This window comes from Vulpes lagopus, chromosome 1 (assembly GCF_018345385.1).
Source record: "Vulpes lagopus strain Blue_001 chromosome 1, ASM1834538v1, whole genome shotgun sequence".
Taxonomy (NCBI): domain Eukaryota; kingdom Metazoa; phylum Chordata; class Mammalia; order Carnivora; family Canidae; genus Vulpes; species Vulpes lagopus.
Window position 1 is genome coordinate 51,832,056 of NC_054824.1, and position 11,591 is coordinate 51,843,646.

Consider the following 11,591-nt stretch of genomic DNA (forward strand, 5'->3'; position numbering starts at 1 on the left):
TTTTCACAGTGGTTGCACCCCACTAAAAGTGCAAGAAGCTTCCTTTTTCTCCGTATCCTCACCAACATTTGTTGTTTCTTGTGTTTTTTATTTTAGCCATTCTGAGAGGTGTGGGGTGATAACTCGTTGTAGTTTTGATTTGCATTTCCCTGATGGTAAGTAATGAACATCTTTTCACGTGTCTGTTGGCCATCTGTGTGTCTTCTTTGAAGAAATGTTTGTCTTTTGCCCATTTTTTAAACTGGATTGTCTTGGGGGGTGTTGAGTTATATCAGTTCTTTATATATTTTGTATACACAACTCTTATTAGATATGTCATCTGCAAATATAAAATTCTGTAGGTTGCTTTTTAGTTTTGTTGATTGTTTCCTTTGCTGTCCAGAAGCTTTCTATTTTGATAAAGTCCCAGTAGTTTATTTTTGCTTTTGCTTCCCTTGCTTCAGGAGACATGATTAAAAAATTTTGATACAGCTGATGTTCGAGAGATTATTACTCCCTGTACTGTCTTCAAGGATTTTCATGGTTTCAGGTCTCACATTTAGGTCTTTAATCCATGTTTAGTTTATTTTTGTATATGGTGAAAGAAAGTGGTCCAGTTTAATTCTTTTGCATCTGGTTGACCAGTTTTCCTAATACTATTTGTTGAAGAGTCTTTTTCCCATTGTATGTTCATTCCTCCTTTGTTGAAGAGTAATTGATCATATAATCATGGGTTTAACCCTGGGTTTTTTCTTCTGTTCCGTTGATCTATATGTCTATTTTTCTGCCAATACCATACTTTTTAATTACTACTTCTTTGTAATATAACTTGAAATCTGGAATTGTGATGCCTCCAGCCTTGTTCTTCTTTTGCAAGATTGCTATTGCTATTCCAGGTCTTTATGGTTCCATACAAATTGTAGGATTGTTTGCACAAGTTCTATAAAAAATGCTGTTGGTATTTTGATAGAAATTGTATTAAATGTGTAGATTTCTTTGGGTAGTATAGACATTTTAACAATATTTGTTCTTACAATCCTTGAGCATAATTCTTCCATTCTTTATATCATCATTGGTGTTTTATAGTTTTCAGATTACAGGTTTTTCACCTCTTTGGTTGATTCCTAGATATTTTATTGTTTTGGGGGCAATTTTAAATGGGATTGTTTTCTTAATTTCACTTTTTTTTTTTCCTTTGGAGCCTAATGTGAGGCTTGAACTCATGACCCTGAGATCAAGACCTAAACTGATATCAAGAGTTGGGTGCAGGGGCACCTGAGTGGCTCACTTGGCTAAGCATCTGCCTTGGGCTCAGGTCATGATCCTGGAGTCCTGAGATTGAGCCCCATATCAAGTTGCGGGGGGGTCCCTGCTCAGTGGAGAGTCTGCTACTCTTCCTGGTCATACTCTCACTGTTTCTCTCTGAAATAAATAAATAAAATTAAAAAAAAAAAAGGGATGCATAACCAACTGAGCCACCCATGCAACCCTTTTAATTTCACTTTCTGCTGCTTCATTATTAGTGTATAGGAATGCAAAAGATTTCTGTAAATTGATTTTATATCCTACAACTTTACTGAATTCATTTATCAATTCTGGTAGTTTTCTGATGGAGTCTTTAGGGTTTCCTATATACAGTACTGCCTAGAATTTGGGGTAATTAGTCTGGTAAGAGAGAAAAAAATGAAAACACCTTGTGAATTGGAGAATAGAGGACCAATAATTCTTTATCATGAAGAGTTTTTAGGTTTTCCTTATTGATATAATTTCTAGCATTGTTCCCCATATACAAATATCTTGATTGTGTTGGTGGTTGCATGGTATACATTTATTAAGAACATCAAACTATACACTTAAAATGGAAACTTTTTATTATATAAAATTATTCATTAATAAAAGTAGTTTTTAAAGTTAGTAAATAATATACAGGTAAATGTATTTAAAAGGCAGTTGTAAATTACTTCTAGGACTAGGAATCACGTTGTGTTATTTATTTAATGCCCACTGTTGTGCCAGGCCCTGGATTAATTTGCTGGGGAGACAAAGAGGAATGAGACAGAGCTTTCAGTTTTACTGAAAGAAAGGTAGTTATCAAGGTAATAATTACAATTATCGTACTATTTTTTTCTTAATCTAGGATATGTAATCTTTGTCCTGTAAAAAGTTACTTGAGCGGCCCTCCAAGTTATTTATGTAGGCAAATTAAATCTTATTATATGGAATGCTGGATACTAGGAAGAAATTTGCAGTAGAATCACAAAGGCCTCTTGAGAGAGAAAGCATTCAGACCCTAACCTCTGTTTCTTCACATTTGAATTTAAGGACATTTTCTAGAGATTGTATATCCCCGATATAAGGGAAGGATACCCAAACCATATGATAAATATGAGAACCTACACAGTCTCATGGGTAAATCAGTTTAGAATTCAACAACCTATATGATCAGAAGTAAAATTGCCACTCTAATAGTTCTCTAATTTCCTCTTGCTACTAAATTAAAATTCTACCATCCCCCCATCCCTAGCTTTTTACTTGTAACCTTTAGCCCATTTAGATTTAATACAATTACAAGTTGACACTTGAATAATGCAGGGGTTAGGGGGTGCCAACCCTCACACAGTGAAAAATTCATGTGTAACTTTTGTCTCCCCAAAAACTTAACTAGTAATACCCTACTGTTGATCAGAAGCCTTACTGATAAACATTCAATTAACACATATTTTCTATATGTATTATATTCTGTATTCTTACAATAAAGTAAGCTAGAGAAAAGAATATGCTATTAAGGAAATCATAAGGAACAAAAAATACATTGATAGTACTATACTGTAAAAAATCCACATATAACTGGAGTCACGTAGTTGAAACCCATGTTGTTCAAAGATCAACTGTTTTGCTATGGATTTAAGCAAAATCCATAGCTATTGGATTTAAGTCTGCTATGTTTTATTTTCTTTCTCTCTGTGCCATTGATTTTTGATCCTCTGTTCTTCCTTTAACCATCTTTTGAATAAATAAATAATTTCATTTTGTCTATAGGCTTTCTAGCTGTTGTGGCTGCTCTAGGGATTACAATATACATCCTTAAATTTTCACAGTTTACTATGTATATACCAATTCATGTAAAACATAAGACTCTTGCAATTATCTAGGTCCATTTGCCACCTCTGTGCTCCTTTATGTTATCATTTGTATTTGTATATTTACATGTTATAAGCTCCACAACAGAGTTTTATAATTTTTTAAATAATCATATATTCTTTTAAGGTTTTATTTATTTATTTGACAGAGACTGATAAATAAAGAAAGCACAAGCAGGCAGAGCAGCAGACAGAGGGAGGGGGAGAAACAGGCTCCCCGCCAAGCAGAGAACCCAATGTGGGGCTTGATCTCAGGACCCTGGGATCATGACCTGAGCCAAAAGCAGATGCTTAACTGACTGAGCCACCAAGGTACCCCAATTATCATAAGTATTTTAAAGAAATAAGAAAAAATAGTCCTTATATTTACTCATATGTTTACTATTTCCAGTGTTCTTTATTTGTATATGAGACCTCATTTCTTTCACCTTTGGTGAAAGTTTATTCGCAGAAGATTCTCTTAGTTTTATTATGAAATATCTTTATTTCACCCTAATTCTTTAAGAATATGTTCAGTGTAAATAAAATTCTGGGTTGATCATTTTTTTTCCTTCAGCATTCTAAAAATTAACCATTTTCTTCTGATTTTCATTGTTTCTTATGAGAAGTCACCAATATTTCAAATTGATGCTAAGTTATATGTAATATATCATTTTTTCTGTTTGCTTTTTAAAGATTTTCTCTTTATCTTTGGATTTTAGCAATTTGACTATGCATATCCATATTTATCCTAATGGGAGTTTACTAAATTTCTTGACTCTATAAACTTAGAACTTTCACTGAATTTAGGATATTTTCAACCATTGAGTCCTTAATTTTTTTTTGGCCCAATTTCTAATTTTTTTCTTTTTGATATTCCAATCTTACAAATGAACTTTTTGGTAGATGCCCACATGTACTTGAGGTTCTGCTTTTTCTCCCCATTGTTTTATTCTGCTTTCAAACTGGATAATATATATTTAGCTTCAAACTTACTGGTTCTTCTGTCATCACAACCTACTATTAAGCTCATATGAAATACAACTTTAGGTAGGGTATTTTGTAGTTCTGGAATATCTATTTCATTCTTTTTCTATGTATATCATTTATATTTTTCTGCTGACCTATTTGCTCATTCATTAAGATAATTTCCTTTATGTACTGAATAGAATTATAATCCCTGCTTTAAACTCCTTGTGTACTAATTCCAACATCTGGGTCATCTCATGATTAGTCTCCATTGAATGCCTTTTCTTTTAAGTGTGGGTCACATTTTCCTATCTCTTAATATGCCTAGTAATTTTTAGTTGTATCCTGGACATTATGAATGGTAGAATTTATGCATTCTGTTATGTTACTTTAAAGAGCATTAATTTTTTATTTTGTTTTAGCACACAGCTTAGATTAAATCAAACTTCAAACTCTTATATCTTAGTCTCTTTGGGCTGCTATAGCAAAAATACCATATACTGGGTGACCTCTAAACATCAGAAATTTCTCTCTCATAGTTCTGGAAGCTGGAAGTCCACTATCAATGCACTACTACATTAGGACCTGCTTCCTGGTTTATAGATGTTTTTCTTCTCACTATGTCTCCATACATAGTGACAAGATGTGGGATGAGGAAGCTCTCTGGAGCTTCCTTAATAAGGACATTAATCCCTTTCATGATGGCACCACTCATATGACCTAATCACCTTCCAGAGACCTTATTTCCACATTGGGAATTATATTTCAACAATGTGAATTTGAGGCAGGACACATATTTAGCCTATAGCATCTTATTTTCTTTGTGGTGGATGGCAGCTGAAATTTTATATTCAGTTATTTTATTCTTAATGGTGCTGCTTCAAACAGAGCTACACATGCATAGTTAAGGGGTCAGCCAGAGATATGGGTGGAGTTTATATGCAGAATTTGGAGCTTCTACTTTCACTCAATCCCTTCTGAAGTTTCCCTAAGTCACTTCCTAGATGCCATGGTCTCTCCAACTCTCATCTACAATACTTCAAGTCAGATTGCTGTGAACATTGCCTGTTTAAGTTATTCTTTAAATTTTAGTGGTTTTATTTACCATGATGTCTACGCTTGTCAAAGCCACAAAAACAGAAAATTCACTGTGTTATTCCCTTCTTCCAAGTATACAGTCCCTTTCAGTTCCTGCTTGCTTTTGGTCACTCTCTAGTATCTTCAGATAGGTTTTTAAAAATATTTTGTCAAGCATTATAACTATTATCTATTGGAAGCTTAGTCTGATAGTAACCACTCAGTCATTACTGAAAGAAAAACACCACTCCTTGCTTCTTATTAATTATACTCATTTATTTATTCACAGATTGTAATAGTATGTGGAAATTCCAAAATTTCCTACAATATAGATTTTAATCTACTCCTCCATTCAGAGAAGTTACAAATGAGCAGCCTGAGTTTCATTTGCTTTTCCATTTTTCTCAGTCTCCTCATAAATGTGCTAATGATGAGTCAAATATTGAACAACATTTTGCCTTGGTGGAAATTGGCCAAACACTAATCTGTCATGTGGGGTGGTCTAAAGAATTCATGATTTTGCATCAAATTTTTGCATCTGCCATTACTAGGGCTTAGATCATAAGTGAATCATATTAACTCCAATATCCATTTCTTTATTTCCACAAAAGACATGAAAACTGCTACCCTCAAAAAGCTGTTGAAAAGACTGTGGATTAATATAATGGAAAGAGTTTTCTGTACTGCAGAAAACTATGCATTAGGCATTAGTCTTTGTCAATACTCTTTTCTCAGTTACCAGCTTAAGAGAAAGCCTACCATGTGAGTACTTTATTTGGAGAAGCAATATGGTGGATTAGTAGAAATGAGACTGAAAGGATTTCAACATGAATGAGAGTACACCAGGGGAGCTCAATCAAAATAAGCACCTGCCACTGAATCCATCTTTTTCCTGGCCTCTGCTTCATAGCCTCTTTCACCAATAACACTGAAAACTTGATGGATGAAGCCTAGAGGAGGCTTGCAAGCAGTCTTTACTCGGGTTATGGCAATGCTTTACATTTGTATAATGTTTGACAATTCAAGTGAACTATCAACATACATCATCTCAATATATCAAAATGCATTTTTTAGTTATTTAAATAAACACAGATGCCTCATTTGTTTTCCATGTTGATTTACATAGGATATTATAAGATCATACAGATCAGTCTTGTCGAGATCACCCTTATTTTATAGTTGCATTTCTTACAATATAAATTAAGTCAATCTGGGCACTAAATTTTCATCAAAGGCCAAGAACTGCTTTATGAAAATAAGAGAAAAAAATATCAACAAACAGAAGTGTGCCCTTTCTACTGAGCAGTGCCTTTAGACAATACAAATACCGCAATTAATAAACATTGATCAGTTAGCTAAAATAAACCTAAAGGATGTCACGTCTCTCCAGTTAAAATTGGATCCATAAAATTGTATTCTTTTTTTTTAAGATTTATGTATTTATTCATGAGAGACGCAGACAGAGAGAGAGAGAGAGAGAGAGAGAGAAGAGAGAGGCAGAGACACAGACAGAGGGAGAAGCAAACTCCTTACTGGGAGCCCGATGTGGGACTCGATCCCAGATCCCAGGACCATGACCTGAGCTGAAGGCAGGCACCCAACTGCTGAGCCACCCAGGTGTCCCTAAAATTGTATTCTAATAGGTTTGAATGTTACCTCGTTGTGGTTTTGATTTGTATTTCCCTGATGGTTAGTGATGTTGAACACCTTTTCATATATCTGTTGACCATTTGGATGTATTCTGTAGTAAAATGTCTTTTCAGTTCCTCTGCCCATTTTTTAATCTTATTGTTTGCTTTTTTATTACTGAATTGTACAAGTTCTTTATATATTTTAGATATTAATTCCTTATTGAATATATCACTTATGAGTAGCTTCTCCCATTCAGTAGGTTGCCATTCGTCTTATTAATGGTTTTCCTCACTGTGCAAAAGCCTTTCATTTTGGTATAGTCCCAATAGTTTATTTTTGCTTTTGTTTCCCTTGCTTCAGGAGACATATCTAGAAAAATATTACTGAGGTCAATGTTAAAGAAGTTATTACTTGTGTTCTTTTTCTAGGAGTTCTATGGCTTCATGTCTTACATTTAGATCTTTAATCCATTTTGAGTTTATTTTTATGTATTGTAGAAGATAGTGGTTCAGTTTCATCATTTTGCATGTTGTTATCCAGTTTTTCCAGCACCATTCTTTGAAGAAATTGTCCTTTCCCCATTGTATGTTTTAGGCTCCTTTGTTGTAATTGAGCATATATGTGAGTTTATTTCTGGGCCATCTATTCTGTTCTAATAATGTATGTCCCTGTTGTTATGCCAATATTGTATTATTTTTATTACTGTAGCTGTGTAATATAGTTTGAAACAGGAAGTTTGATGCCTCTAGCCTTGTTCTTCTTTCTCAAGACTGCTTTGACCATTTGGGGTCTTTTATGGTTCCATACATATTTTAGGATTGTCCTATTTCTGTAAAAAAATATCATTGGAATTTTGATAGGGATTGCATTGAATCTGTAGATTGCTTTGGTTAGTTTAGACATTTTAACAATATTAATTCTTTTAGTCTATAAACAGAGAATATATTTCCATTTATTTGTGTCTTCTTAAATCAGTGTCATAGTTTTCATTGTATGGAGCTTTCACCACTTAGGTTCAATTTATTCCTAGGTATTTTATTCTTTTTGTTGCAATTGTAAATGGTTTTGTTTTCTTAATTTCTCTTCCTGATGGTTATTAATGTATAGAAACAAGACTAATGTAGTCTATTGATTTTTGTATCCTGCAACTTCACTGAATTTATTAGTAATTCTAACAAGTTTTTTTTTAATAGAATCACTAGGATTTTCTTTTTTTTTTTAATTTTTTTTTTTTTATTTATGATAGTCACAGAGAGAGAGAGAGGCAGAGACATAGGCAGAGGGAGAAGCAGGCTCCATGCACCAGGAGCCCGATGTGGAATTCGATCCCGGGTCTCCAGGATCGCGCCCTGGGCCAAAGGCAGGTGCCAAACCGCTGCGCCACCCAGGGATCCCTAGGATTTTCTATATGTAGTAGTATGTTATCTGCAAATAAAAACAGTTTTATGTCTAATTTAGATGCCTTTTATTTTATTTATTATTATCATTATTTGTGTAATAGCTTTGGCTATATCTTTTGGTACTATATTTAATAAAAGTGGCAAGAGTGGCCATTCTAGTCTGGTTCCTGATCTTAAAGGAGAAGCTTTCAGCTTTTCACCATTGAGTATCTGTGGGATCATGATATATGGACTTTATTATGTTGAGGTTTGTGCCCCCTATACCCACTATGTTAAGAACTTTTATCAACAATGGATATTGAATTTTGTCAAATGCTTTTTTCTGTATCTATTGAGATGATTATATGACTTTTTTATCCTTCATTTTGTTAATATGGTATACTACATTGATTTGTTAGTATTGAACCATCCTTGCATCCCTAGAGTAAATCCCTCTTGATCATGGTGTATGGATGAATTTGGCTTACTAATACTTTGTTGAAATTTTTTGCCTCTGTGTTCATAAGGGAAATTGACTTGTAATTTCTTTTTCTTGTGGTGTCCTTATCTGGTTTTGGTATCAGGGTAATGTTGGCCTCATAAAGTAAATTTGGAAATGTTCCCTCTTCTTCTAATTTTTGGAAGAGATTGAGAGGAATTGGTATTAATTCTTCATTAATAGTTTGGTAGAATCCACCACTGAAACATTCTAGTCCTGGACTTTTTTTTTGTTGTTGGAAGCTTTTTGATTACTGATGTGATCTCCTTACTAGCATTTGGTCTGTCCAGATTTTCTACTTTTTTCATGATTCAGTCTTAGTAGGCTGTATGTTTCTAGGAATTTATCCATTTCTTCTAAGTTGTCCAATTTGTTGACATATAATTGTTCATAGTAATCTCTTACTATCCTTTTAATTTTTGTGATATTAGTTGTAATGTTTCATCTTTCATTAATAATTTTAGTTGTTTGATTCCTCTCTCATTTTTTTCCATGTAAATCTAGCTAAAGATTTCTCTGTGTTGTTTCTTTTCAAAAAGCCAGCTCTTGGAGCACATCAGTGGCTCAATCAGTTAAGCATCCAGCTCTTGATTTTGGCTCAGGTCATGATCTCAGGGTTGTGAATGGCAGGCTCCACACTCAGCAAGGACTATGCTTCTCTTCCTTTCTTCTCTCCCTTCTCCCCCTCTCCCTCTGCCCCTCCTCCTTCCTCACATACACACACACTCTCTCAGTCAATCTCTTTAAATATTTTTTTTTATAATTTTTTATTTATTTTATGATAGTCACAGAGAGAGAGAGAGAGAGGCAGAGACACAGGCAGAGGGAGAAGCAGGCTCCATGCACTGGGAGCCTGATGTGGGATTCGATCCCGGGTCTCCAGGATCGCGCCCTGGGCCAAAGGCAGGCGCCAAACCGCTGCGCCACCCAGGGATCCCAGTCAATCTCTTTAAAAACCAGCTCTTAGTTTCATTAATCTTTTCTATTGTGTTTTTAGTCTCTATATCTTTTATTTCTACTCTGATCTTTATTATTTCCTTCCATCTACTAACTTGGGGTTTTGTTTGTTCTTCTTTTTCTAGTTCCTTGAAATATAAATTTAAGTTATTTGAGATCTTTTATTTATCATAATGAACATCTTTCATAAAACTGCTTCTGCTGGATCCTATGTTTTTGGATATTGTACTTCCATTTTTATTTGCCTCAAGTAATATTTTATTTTCTTTTGATTTCTTCTTTCATTCATTATATGTTGAGGAGCATGTTGTTTAATCTCCATGTTTATGAATTTTTGTATTCTTTTTGTAATTGATTTCTAGTTTCATACCATTGTGGTCAGAAAGGTTGCTGCTATGATTTCAATCTTCTTAAATGTATTAATACCTGTTTTATTATTTAACATACCACAACTGGAGAATATTCCTTATTTACTTGGGAAGAATGTATAGTCTGCTACTCTTGGATGGAATGTTCTGTAAATGTCTGTAGGTTGATCTGATCTAACATGTAGTTTAAGTCCAGAGTTTTCTTATTGTCTGTCAGATAATTTATCCATTGTTAAATGTATTGAAGTCCTCCAACTATTTATACTATTGTTGTCTATTTCGTTCTTCAGAATGTTATCTAGATCTGTCTTCAGACTTGCTTTACATATTTACTGCTCTTATGCTGGGTTCATAAATACTTACAACTCTTATATCATGTGAGATTGACCCCTTTATCATTATATAATGACTCTTATTGTCTCTTATTACAGTCTTTGACTTAAAGTCTTATTGTCTGATGTAAATATACCTGTCTCTGATTTTTTTTGTTTCCATTTGCATTAAATATGTTTTTCCATCCTTTTGTTTTCAGTTTGCATGTGTCTTTGAAGTTGAAGCGAGTCTCTTTTAGGCAGCATATGGTTGGGTCTTGTTTTCTTATTCATATAGCCACTTTATGTCCTTTGATTAGAGAATTAGTCCATTTACATTTAAAGTAATTGGTGATAGATACGGATTTACTATTGCCATTTTGTTAATTATTTTCTAGGTGTTTAGTAATTCCTTTGTTCCTTTCCTCTTGTTCTCTTTCTTTCTGAATTGATTATTGTCTATAGTGATATGCTTAGATTTCTTTATCTTTTGTGTAACTGCTATAGGATTTTGCTCTGTGGTTTATCTTGAAGCTTACATAAAGCATCTTATATTCATAATAGTCTGTTTTTAGATGATAACTTAATTTCAAACACATTCTAAAGCTTTACATTTTTACTCTCCACTGCCCACATTTTTTGTGTTTGGTGTCAAAATACAAGTCTTTTTATCTTGCATATCCCTTAACAAATTATTGTAATTATAGTTATTTTTAATACTTTTGTATATTAACCTTCACACTAGATTTATAAGTAATTGGCTACTATCATTATAATAATAGAGTATTTTAAAATTTAATTATATGTTTATCATTACCAGTGAGATTTATACTTTCACATGTTTTCCCCTTACCGGTCAGTGCTCTTTCATTTCAGTATAAAGAAGTACTTTTAACATTTCTTTTAAGGCTGGTCTAATGGTGATGTACTCTGTCAGCTTTTGCTTGTCTGAAGTACTCTTTATACTCTTTATCTCTCCTTCATTTTTGAAAGACAACGTTGCTAGATAGAGTACTCCTGATTGCCAGATTTTTTTTTTTCTTTCCATTTTTTTCAACTTTTTTTTTTTTTAATATATTGTGCCACTTTCTTCCGGCCTATAAAGTTTCTGCTGAAAATTCTGACGATAGCCATCTTATGAAGATTCCTTTGTAAAGAACAGGTTGTTTATCCCCTGCTACTTTTAAGAATATTTTCTTATCTGTAACTTTTTACAACTAAATTATATGTCTTGATGTGGATATTTTTGGATTAATCTTGTTTGAAGTACTCTGGGTTTCCTGGATTGGATGTCTATTTCC